A 12298-nucleotide genomic window follows, 5' to 3' on the forward strand; every position below is an offset into this window, starting at 1 on the left:
CTTTCATTTGAACATTCACGAGATTATAGACTGGTAAAACAAGCTGCTTTACATTCCTCCAAGACTTAGCATGAAGCCTGTTCTCCACAGCTACCACTAGGATAGCTTTCTATAAGGTTGTCTTTAAACCTACCATCAAGAAGGGTCATTTGGATTAGAGATGACAGTATGTGTGGGCTGTTGATGCCAATGTTATTTTACAAATGCATGTCAAATCCTGTATTGCAGATGCAACATATGCTATGATTGTACGATGGAAGAACCTCGATTTATGTACACAGCGACATAGCAATAATCATTTTGTTATAAGTGCAACATGCACCGATGCTTAGATTATGTTTCAGAAAAAGGCAAAATGCAATAAAGATATTTTTAAAAAGAGAAAACTCAATTAAGGTCGTTTGGACTGTTGCAAGGTGCCCACTAGAATAGTGGACAGCATATGCCAGGCCAACTTCTCACAGGGGGCCTTTGTGGTTTCACCTGCCTTCCCTCTGGCTTGACAGGTTACACTGGAGCCACAAAACTCCTTAGTGTCTTCAGACATGTGGGGCCAATGAAAGTGAGGAACAATTATTTCCCAAGTCATGTTTTGGCCCAGGTGTCCTGCTAGGGGAATATCATGGGCTAGTGTGAATAGGAATCCCCTAAACGTCATAGGTATTACCAACCTCCTGGAAACACCAGGCTACTCTCTGAATATAGGAGTCCATCATCCCAATACATTTTTGGGTGCCATTAGCATTCCCAGCCACCTCATCAGCAGCTTGCTTTTTGAGGGGTTCAAGAGAGGTTCAGCTTTGCTGCTCCTGGCTCAGATCTGCCCTGGAAGGGCCCCTTGTCTCCAAGAACTCAACCTGGTCAGGTTCAAGCTCCTCTGGGACAGTTCCTTCTTCAGGTCCAAGATCATCTCCCTCAGGAGGCTGATCTGTATTCTGAGTATGGGGGCAGGCACTGCCTTAACCCTACTGCTCCCCCTCTTGGGAGGCACCTGGGCCATCCTTCCAGAATCCAGGGCCTGTTCAGTTTTAGACATTTTGGCCTGTCACCTGGTCACAGCAAATACATGTGCATGGATCCCTAGCATTTCTGCATGTGTCCTGAGCTCCACCTCAGCCCAAGCTGAAGTTTCTAGATCATTTCCAAGCAAGCATTCAACAGGGAGGTCTGCCCTTACCACAACCTTTTTGAGGCCAGTTACCCCCCCCCCCAGGAGAAATTAGCAACTGCCAAAGAATGGTTTGTCCTGACAGTGCTAGCATTGGTCACTTGGTACATTTCACCAAGTATAATCTACCCAGGATCCATACGATCTTTTGTCACCATTGTGACACTTGCTACGGTGTCCCTGAATGCCAAAGCCTCTTTTCCATTAATCAAAGGCTACTGTCTGTATTTGCCCAAGTTACTGGGACTCACAAAGGAGGACATATCCATGCCTCCATTACAGATCAGGACAGCCTGAGTTGGAACTCTGACTAGGCCAGAGTCCATCTCAGAACCCAGGGTTAACCTACTACTCCCTTATTCTGAATACCACCAATTGTAACTGCACTAGGGAGAACAGTTGCCTTAGGGACAATGGTGGCTGGAGTTGAGTCTTTGGACTTTGTACAGTCACTTGTCCAATGGGTTTTCTGCTTACAGATTTTACACCATGGCCTTTACCTTAGTTAGAGTGGAACTCCCCACCGATGAATATTTTTGGGGCACTTGAGAAGACATCTGGTCTTTATCCTTTTCCGCATACTTGTCAGAGTTCTTAGAATCTTGCTTCTTTAGGTCACCACCTTGGTTCTGAACCTTCTGCCTCACCCTGGTACTGACCCATTTGTCTGCCATCTTTCCCAATTCTTGGGAAGAGGTCAGATCAGAGTCCACCAGGTACTGATGCAACAACTGATTTTGACCATTATTAAGGATCAGCTTCCTCATAATTAAGTTGTATTGGGGCATATGTAGGAAGGCGTTTGCGAATTACAAACGGCCATTTGGTATGTAGGTGCCACATAGCAAAATAAGGAATCGTAGTAATTGCGATTCCTTATTTTACTCAAGCATTTAAGGAATCACAATTTTGCAATTCCTTAAATGCTATGTAGGGGTGACTTTTAAAATGCGATTTTGGCTTAAGGAATCGCAAAATACCACCTACTCCAAGTAGATGGTATTTTGCGATTTCCTTTCAAAATGCATTTTCTTTTTTTATTCAAAGTGCCATGTGGTGCACAGACATGCCCTTAGGGCATGTATGTGCGCCACATGTACTTAGAGGCACATTCCAGGGACCCTGGCACCCTTGGAATTGCGATTCTCAAATTGCGATTTTCTCATAGAAAATCGTAATTTGAGGATGTATCCCCATTCATTCCTATGGGCCTCTTGGCCCATAGGAATGAATGGAACACTCATTCCTTAATTGCGATTAGGCAATTTGCTAATCGCAATTAAGGAATTTTAGGTGTTTGCAAAAAAATTGCTATTTATTACCTACATTCCAATTTGCAATTCTCAAATAGCGATTCCTTAAAAATCGCTATTTGAGAATAGCAAAATGTTAATTACCTACATATGCCCCATAATCCTTTAAAAGCACATACCTTACTGCCAAGTAACCAGCCCTCCAGAGCCTTAGTAGCACGATCTACAAAGTCTACCCAATCTTGATGTTGTGCCTTTTGGGTATCTCTGAACTGTATCCTATATTGTTCAGTGGTTAGACCAAATCCTTCAATCAATGCACTTTTCAAGCTTTGGTAATCATCAGCATCATCTTCTCTTACAGTTTGGAGCTTATCACTACCTTTGTCTAAAAACGAGAGCCACAAGATTGCTACCCACTGCTCTTGGTGGACCCTCTGTACCTTACAGCCCCTTTCCAGTGCAGTAATCCATTTGTGGATGTCATCCCCACTCTGGTAGGGAGGGACAATCTTGTTTAGGTTTCTATGGTCATGAGACCTCTTCCTAACAATAGGGAAGTTGCTGCCAGCATGGGACTCTCGTCCCATCTTTTGTCTAGCTCTCAGGAGCTCTAGAGATTCCTTGTCTAAAGCCAACTGCTGTTTTCTGATCCTATGTTGAGCTTCTTCATACTTGAGCAGTCTCTCTTTCCTCTCCTGCAAGGTTTCTCTCCTATGAGAAGAGACATAGGTCCCTACAGATGTGTCAGAATGGATAGACTTCTGAGAAGGAGATCTTGACCTTCTAGGCACACCACCAACACTCCCTGGTGGAATAAAGAGGGGTCAATTGTTGCCATCCTCCTCATTTTCAGGAAGAGCTGATTTTGCAGGTCAAAATCATTGTCATATTCCTGGACAGCTTCAGAGGTCAGTTCATGGTTCTCTTCACCCCTTGGTCCTTCCTCATCTGCTGCCTCACACATTCTGCCTTCCCCTTCAGACCCTGAAGGTCTTCTGAGATCGTCTAACAGCAGTACCTCTATGAAGCGTTGGGTGTTTGCACTTTTGCTTGTCTTCAGTCTCCTACTACTGCACAATGCTCTTAATTCCAAGAATGGGAGGTTGTCGTACTTGGATGGTAGAAGCCCACTGGCTTCGGGTAGGGACCCTGTGGTTCCTTGCCTTGAAGAGATCACAAGTGAGGTGTGGTGTATGCACTAACTACTCTAGTGTGGCCTACTAAACTTTCTTGAGTTGGAGAAAGGGTGGGCTAAGCCCTTGACGCATAACTGGTAGAACTTACTGTAATTTATGCTTTATTTATATGTACCTTAGGTACCTTTAGGGGTTTCAGATAGTTTCTCACTTGATATTATCTGGTAAAAGAATAGCAAGCTGGAATCATACACGCTGCACACCAATGTGAGAAGTTGTCCTGGTATATGATGACCACTAGTTATAGTGGGCACCTTGCACCAGTCCAAACAACCCCTTATTGATGAAAGACAACCTTTATTGAAAGCTATCCTAATGGGATCTATGGAGAGCATCCTTCAGGCTAAGACTTGAAGGAATGTAAAGCAGCTTGTTTTACCAGTCTATAATCTCTTGAGTGGCTGAATGAAAGGAGACCACACCAGGTATATATATAAAATATATGTATGTATTACTAACCACACCCCTCTAGTCTCTTTATGAGGCTAGAGGCAAAAGTACATAAGTTACACTTCAAATATTACACCAAATGTTCCCCCAGTGCAGGACTTTCTGGCACTCTCAGAGTGCACCCACCCAGCCCCAATACACTAAAGCCTGTCTGGGAGGTGGAACAACTCCCTGTGGCAGGAAACCTATTGTCCAGGCCTCCCCTGCCGGAGTTTCGGTCAGCAGCAGGAGACCAGACTCGTGTCTGTCGCTGCAGCATCCATTTTGTGATGCCAGGGCTTTTATAAGCTGGTACTGGGTATACCGGTGCTGTCATGTTTCGCCCTCTAGAAGGGTGGGATCATGCTTCCACACCAGTTACTGGTGTGGGGGAATGGTTCAAAGGTGTTTGACAGCAAGCATGACATATTTCAGTGCAGCCAGTCCAAAGTTAGCATTTACTGTTTGTTTATAATGCACTTAAGAGTTATATGGTCAGGCTGCATCACAGACAACCCTGGAGAAGAGATTCCGAAGGCTGCATATGGGCTCTGATCATGCATGGGCACCCTCTCACACAAAGCCAAGCGCCCTGCCTTCAGGATTGATAAAGCCTGCCACAGGGGTGACTGATGTGCAATGATAGGTGAGAAATAGTGAACCTATATCTCAGTAAGGGGAGCATGCACCACCTTACCCAGGCTACAGCAGCAGACCTGTGGCATCATTTTGGAGGGCTTCCCAGGGGTGGCATAACACATGCTGCATCCCCTGGTAGGCCACTGGGGTACATATGCCCTGGGTACATAGTATACCATATACTAGGGACTTATAAGGGCAACTGAGAATCGAATCTATTATGTACCTAAGTTACTAGGAATCCGTTTAGAGAGGAAGCAGCTAGGCTGGGGTCCTGTATACCAGGGTCCCAGCCAGACTAAAGTCGAAAAACAGTGTTACATCAGCAAAAAGTGGGGGTAACCATAAGAAGCAGATAATAATCTCCTACATGCACAGGTACTAACAGGAACATTACTGAATTGGATACGTAGTGCTCAAGGGATTGTAGAAGTGCATGAGTTAGTGCCTGGGTTGTTGCATGAGTGCATGGGTAGTGAGTGGATGTTTAGAATACTGCAAGGAGAGTGCATGGTGTATTTTTAAGTGCTTGGGTTTTGGCGCAGCGGTAGTGACTGGGTGATTAGAGTACTTCAAGGAGACTGCATGGTGAATTTATAAGTGCTTGGGTTTTGGCGCAGTAATTGGATAAGGACATGGGACTGGCTAGCTGATTGAAGGAGTCCATAGGTACTAACAGGGAAATTACTGAACTGTATAGGTAGTGCTCAAGGGATTGTAGAGGTGCATGAGTTAGTGCCTGGGTCATTGCATGAGTGCATAGGTAGAGACTGGATGATTAGAGTACTGCTAGGAGAGTGCATGGTGAATTTATAGGTGCTTGGGTTTTGGCGCTGTCATTGGATAAGGACATGGGACTGGCCAGGTGAATGGAGGAGTGCATAGGTAGTAACAGGGAGATTACTGAACTGTATAGGTTGTGTTCAAGGTATTGTAGAATTGCATAAGTTAGTGCATGGGTCATTGCATGAGTGCATTGGTAGTGACTGGATGATTAGAGTACTGCAAGGATAGTCCATTGTGATGTTATAAGAGCTTGGGTTTTGGCTCATTGTTTCCATAAGGACATGGGGCTGGCTAGCTGATTCTAGGAGTGCATAGGTACTAACAGAGAGTTTACTGAATTGTATAGGTAGTGCTCAAGGGCTTGTAGAAGTGCATGAGTTGGTGCCTGGGTTGTTGCAGGAGTGAATAGGTAGTTAGTGAATAATTAGAGTACTGCCAGGAGAGAGCATGGTGATTTTTTAAGTGTTTGGGTTTTGGCGCATTGATTGGATAAGGACATGGGACAGGCTAGGTGATTGGAGGAGTGCATAGGTAGTAACATGGAGGTTACTTAGGTGTAGAGGTAGTGCTGAAGAGATTGTAGAAGTGCATGAGTTAGTGCCTGCGTCATTGCATGAGTACATGGGTAGTGACTGGATGATTAAAGTACTGCAAGGAGAGTGCATGGTGAATTTATAAGTGCTTATGTTTTGTTGCAGTGATTAGATGAGGACATGGGACTGGCTAGCTGATTTGAGGAGTTCATCGGTAGTAACAGGGAGATTACTGAACTGTATAGGTGTCAAGTCTAGCAACTATGATTTTAATGACACAGGAGCAGAACAACACTAATTTCCAATGCCCCTCTCGGAACCCCCCTGCTTAGTATCTTAATAAAGCCTTGCAGGTAAGTACGAAGGGGGGAAAGGTGAATGGGACAGAGAAGAGACAGCTCCCAACACTCTGCTTGTTCTGCTAATCTTCTATTCTTCTTCGTCTGTGTTCTTGCAGTGCTAAAACACATATGTAATGTATCTTTACTTTTTATTTAACCTTAATGACTTACGTCAACCATTTTAATTGCAGAAGCGCATTGCTGGGTCGCGCTCACCCTTGGCTGGACACTGCGTGCACTTGCATCAAACCTCGCCGCACCCGCTTCGCGGGTGCCGCTTCGTCGGTCACCGAGAGGAGGAGCTGATTGAGAGACCTTCCAGGGACCAAACCAACCTCGGTGGAGGGCTGCAGGGCTGCGAGCGTGCCAGGGACTCCAATTCCCAGGAGTCCCTGATAGACCGCCAACAACTTCCGGTCCGCTCTTCCTGCCGGCCCGCCCACCGCCCACCGGAGGGCTTCTTAAACTCCCTGCTGCTCATCCTTCATTGGGTCAACCATTTTAATTGCAGAAGCGCATTGCTGGGTCGCGCTCACCCTTGGCTGGACACTGCGTGCACTTGCATCAAACCGCTTCGTCGGTCACCGAGAGGAGGAGCTGATTGAGAGACCTTCCAGGGACCAAACCAACCTCGGCGGAGGGCTGCAGGGCTGCGAGCGTGCCAGGGACTCCAATTGCCAGGAGTCCCTGATAGACCGCCAACAACTTCCGGTCCGCTCTCCCTGCCGGCCCGCCCACTGCCCTCTAACCTTGCTATAACTGGGGTTACTTCTCCCGCAGTGCGGGACGCAGCCCGGAGCGAAGACCGGGCTAAGAGCGGGCCGTTTGAGGCCGTTCGAGGACGGCAGAGGACGGCCCCGGCCCATAACCCCTACACCGGTTTCTGACACATCCAAGGTAGGCGGTCTAGTCAACCTTAAACTATTTTGCAGCCCAGAGTGCTTGGACACAAGAAACATTTTATTGACTGCGAGGGCTATTACGTCATTATCACATTCTGTGTAAATAGCGTGTCTAGTTGTCATAACCACTGCTGGTGCCATTTAGAAATTATGTCCTTAAGATCAGGCAAAACACGCACAGTCCAAATCCAAACACCTAAAGGTGTGGTATCGGGGCCACTGGATGCTTTTATTACACGTGCCACGGGAATACTAGAAAAAGAAATTGCTATGGTGGAAAAACGTCTTTCCATTGACTTAGTCAGTGGAAAACGCTCTTCACTGGGCAGGTTGGCCACGATCCCTAGTCCCGTGGCACAAGTACATGCAGCTTTTAATTGTATTCACTTAGATACTACTGAGGCCATAGTCCATATGGATAGCGAGGGGGTTGATTTTCCTGCACACACACCGGTGTAGGTTGAACACCACCTGGATGACCTTGAGGCAAGCGGGGAAACTGCATACGAGGTTAGTTTAGTGTCTGAATACATTTCAGAATCCCCCTACTCATCTCCTGACTCTCCCAAGACTGTGCCTAATAGGCTGACCCACATAGATTCTGTAGGCACCGATACGGTAACGAGGAAGAGAAAGCAAGACTTGAGCCATATGGGGGGGAGAGAACGCAAAATGCCTAAATTAAAATTAAAAGATACCATCGGCAATCCCATACCACCAGCAATTGGCCATCTTAGTGAAAAACAATGTCCCAGTGCATTTCCAAATGTCTTATGCCCCTCCCTCACCTCCTTAGGATCCTCGGACCCATGTCCAACTTGTCAAAATAGTGATGAATCGCTGTTGGTAAAAATTGAGGCTCTAATGAAAAATCTTTTATTACCTGTTTTGGAACGGACCAGGTTAATGACTTTAAAAATAGACACTCTGGAGACAGTAGTAAATACGAACTCAGCCCTGCTATTATCTCTAACCGGCATGAGCCCAGGGGGGGTCAAATCGATACATCCAGCCCCAAAGACAATAAACATCCCCACCACTGTTAATCACAAACCCCCAGGGACAGTAACCAATAGACCATTGAGGGGTGGAGTTGCTAAGACCACCTCAAGCAAAGCATCCGAGGTCTCGTCTCAACATACGCATATGACGAAGCCCACGGACAAACCGGATAGTTTAAACTCTGCCAGACCCCGCCCAACCAAACCACCCTCTCTGGCTAAACCTAGTTCAAACACCTCCCGGCATCCTCCCCACGGGCCTTTGGCTGACCACCGTAACACTACAAAACCTTTGGGAGAAAAACATCCCAGGTATACCACCCCGCGGGCTGACCTCCCTATTGAGGCTGCATTATATACAATAGTGTTGACTGGCGTAGCCCCCCTTCAACCTGGCAAGAGGGAGACTTACGGCGACTTGCGCAATAAGGTGACCTATTGGTTAAATAAAAACCGACCGTTACCCCCTTCTTCGCCAACTGAAATTCTGTATGTAAGAAGAGTTGACTGGGTGGGCCATGGCACTAAAGACCTGGAGGGTGATTGTATTTTAATCTCGTTTAAGGACCCCTGGGTGGTGGATATGATCTGCAGAAAAGCTAGGTTTGTCAGACAGGGGGATGTCCAGACATTGGGCCTATCATACTTTTATCCACACAGGCAGAGTTCTATCTCAAAGGGCTCTAGACATGGCCAACCAATCATTAGAAGTTATCCTATGACAAGGACTCCCCAACTTCCGCACTTTCCATCTCTTTTCAATCATTTTGGCCCTTTATCTGATCTTGAGGCCAATGATTGACTCCAAACATGGTCCTGCGTAACCGAACCCTCAGAAAATCTTGGATTTCTGGCAGTTAGGCCGAGCGAGGAGTCCCCGCAGCTTGCAACCATAGTGGAAGAGTGTATGGGGGCCTCAGCACTAACAGGAATTCCCATATCACCATTGAGGGAAGTGGAAGCCTCCTTGAGGTCTGGGGAAAACCAGAACACCTCTGGGTGCATTGAAAATGGTTGGGACGGTGAGATTGGACAGGGCACCCTTGCAGTTTTAGATTTGGTGGTACCCCTTGTGGTCTCCACCCCAGAAATACTTACCCTTGTGTCCTGGAATGTTGCTGGGGTTAAAAGTCGTATCCACTCTGACGACTGGCTGGAGTTTATGGATAAATACGATATTATCCTACTCCAGGAAACTTGGGCAACTGAACCAACATTTAGGCAGGGTTATATAAATTTCTTTAAACCTGCAATTAGAAGTGTCAAAGGGCGAGCCTCAGGGGGCTTATTGATCTGGGTGAAACAATCCTTGGGATACTATCCCACAGAACTCACAGTACAAGACCCTGATCTCCTCATCATTAAGTTGAGCAAGACCGGTTATCGGGAACTGATCCTGATTAACATATATGCTCGAGGATTACCAGGAGGCCGCTCCCCTCCCCTGATGGAAGTATTGGACCCCGTTTTGGCAGACTTAGATAGTGATCATGTCACCCTTTTAGCAGGAGACCTAAACTGCACCTTTGAGCCATTACCGGACTCAGGGTACAGTTGGGGCTCCGCGGAGGATGCAGTATGGGGTATCCCCGATCTGTTGCCCACTAAACCGGTAATTGCAACTGAGGCAGCGGTGAATTGGATGGCTCTTTGTCTAAATAGGGGTTTTCGGGCCTGCAATGGCCGTGCAAGATCAGACCAGGAAGCGAATTTCACATTTGACAACGGGTTAAGAAAAAGCCGTATCGATTATATCCTGTTAAAACTAGGAGACTGGCCCCTGTTGGTGGACATGGCAGTACTATCCCGCCCAGAAAGTGACCACAACCCCCTGTCTCTGCAACTAAGGATACCAGGTCTTGTGAGATCCGAGAATCTCGGTATCTCACAGACTGGGGATGCTTTTCTAACCAACGATAGGAAGAGGTTAAAATGGTCCAAAATTGTGGAGGATGAAACACTAAGGGATAAGGTCAACACTATGGTTAACAACACATATAATGAGATGTTGACATATGATCAGTTGGGGGATAACTTCAAAACGGCTAATAACATCATAAACCTCCATGACCGTTGTTTTGATGATCTTAAATCCCTGCTCTCACAACCATGTCACCAGGGAACCACTAAAATACCTATCCCCCCAAAGAAATGGTATAACAAAAAATGTAGGGAAGCCCATACCCATCTCATTACAGCAGTTAAGTCTCGGATCATGGGTTCAGGGAAGGCGGCTAGATTAATCTATAGGAAAACGCAGTGGGAAGCCAAACGGGAGTGGGAGGACAAGTACTGGTCGGATCTATTGGAGGCTTCCACATCTAACAACCCCATTAAATTTTGGGAAATAATCAAGTGGGGGAAGGACCAGGATGGACGCATCCCTGCAAACCACGTGCCCCCCTCTGAATGGGTGACATTTTATTCGACTCAGTTCTGTGCCGAGAATCCCAAATCTCCCAGTCCTCTGGTGATGGCTCCCCACCCACCCATGCAAACCGAGAACATTATTTTTTCAGAAAAAGAGGTTGAGCTGGCATTAAGCCTTACCACGCGAGGGAAAGCGCCGGGCATGGATCTTATACCAGCCGACCTGTTCAAGGCTAACCCCGCTCTGTGGACGCCTTATATTACTAAGGTGGCCAACTCCATAGCTGCTGGTGCAAGCATACCCAAATCTTGGAAGGGGGCGGAGATATTACCCATCTACAAAAAGGGCAGTAGGTCTAACCCAGGTAATTACCGCCCGATTAGTCTCATCGACTCAATACAAAAACTCATTGCACGTATGGTCCTGGGTAGGGTCCAAGGCTGGATCGAACTTGAGGACATACTATCTCCAATGCAGGCGGGCTTCAGATCAGGAACGAGCACCATCGACCAGGTGTTCAGATTTTGTCTGATCTACTGGAAGGTGGTTCAGCTTGGCGGTGGTACCATCTACGCAGCGTTCATTGATCTGAAGTCTGCGTTCGATCTAGTCCCGAGGGATAAACTGTGGGGAGTCTTGAGGAGTTTGGGAATGCCTGAGGAGTTACTTGTCCTAATAATCAAACTGCATGAGGACAATTTTGCGAGGGTGAGATGGGGAGGCCAGGGTCAAGTGACGGAACATTTTCCAGTAACTCGAGGTGTCCGTCAGGGGTGTGTCCTGGCACCAACCCTTTTTTTACTGTTTATTGACCAAGTGGTCAAATTTTTTAAGGACACTCCGACGGACGCCCCAATGCTTGCAGGACAGCGATTCCCAATGCTCATCTTTGCCGATGACACCCTACTCCTCTCCCGAACACGTTGCGGTCTACAGCGGGCGTTGGACCGCTTTGAGGAGTTCTGTGTCACCAGCGACCTTAAGGTGAACGTTGGGAAAACCAAGTTTATGGTCCTAACACAGAACCGCTTTGTCCGGAGCACAGTTAGCATGGGTGGTGTTAAACTAGATCAAGTGGAGAATATGATATATTTGGGGGTCACTTTGGACAGCCGCCTGAGATGGAAAACCCAAGTCGGCGCACAACATCTCAAGCTTGCCCGACTCACCGGCTGCCTACTAAGCGAACAAAAAAAATCTATCACCAAGCGGGTTATCCCGGCGCTTAAGATCTATGATGCCAAAATTAACCCAGCAATCTTATATGGTGCAGATCTGTGGGGCTACATGGACCTTACGGGTCTGTTTAAAATACAATGTACATTTTTGCGAAACTTGGTGGGCTTGCCATCGTCGTCCCCTTCTATTCCTCTCTGCTTGGACATGGGTTGTCCCCCGATCAATGAGATGGCCAGATTCAGATTGGTCGCTTTCTGGAGGCGCATATGGACTTCCCCTGACCTCATTTCATTTGCAAATGAGGTAGCAGAAGTCAGGTCAATTAGGGGCTCGGGGAAAATCCAATGGTTCAAAATGGTAAAATCCACTTTGACGGACATGGGGCTAGAGCAGCTTTGGACATCTCCCACCGCTAGTATCTTCCCATCCAAACCAGCTTTTAAAGAACTGTACTGGGCTACGCTCCGCCAGATTAGAGTCAATGCTTCAAGCTCCAC

At 46.9% G+C, this 12298-nt stretch overlaps 1 protein-coding gene across 4 annotated transcripts in view; it reads left to right on the forward strand.

Annotated features, from left to right (window-relative positions):
- Positions 1–12298, forward strand: part of LOC144773619 (transient receptor potential cation channel subfamily M member 2-like) — a 1811195-nt gene that overhangs the window by 1024139 nt on the left and 774758 nt on the right. The window lies entirely within an intron of this gene.

The sequence above is a fragment of the Lissotriton helveticus genome, chromosome 8, assembly GCF_964261635.1.
Source record: "Lissotriton helveticus chromosome 8, aLisHel1.1, whole genome shotgun sequence".
NCBI classification, from domain to species: Eukaryota; Metazoa; Chordata; class Amphibia; order Caudata; family Salamandridae; genus Lissotriton; species Lissotriton helveticus.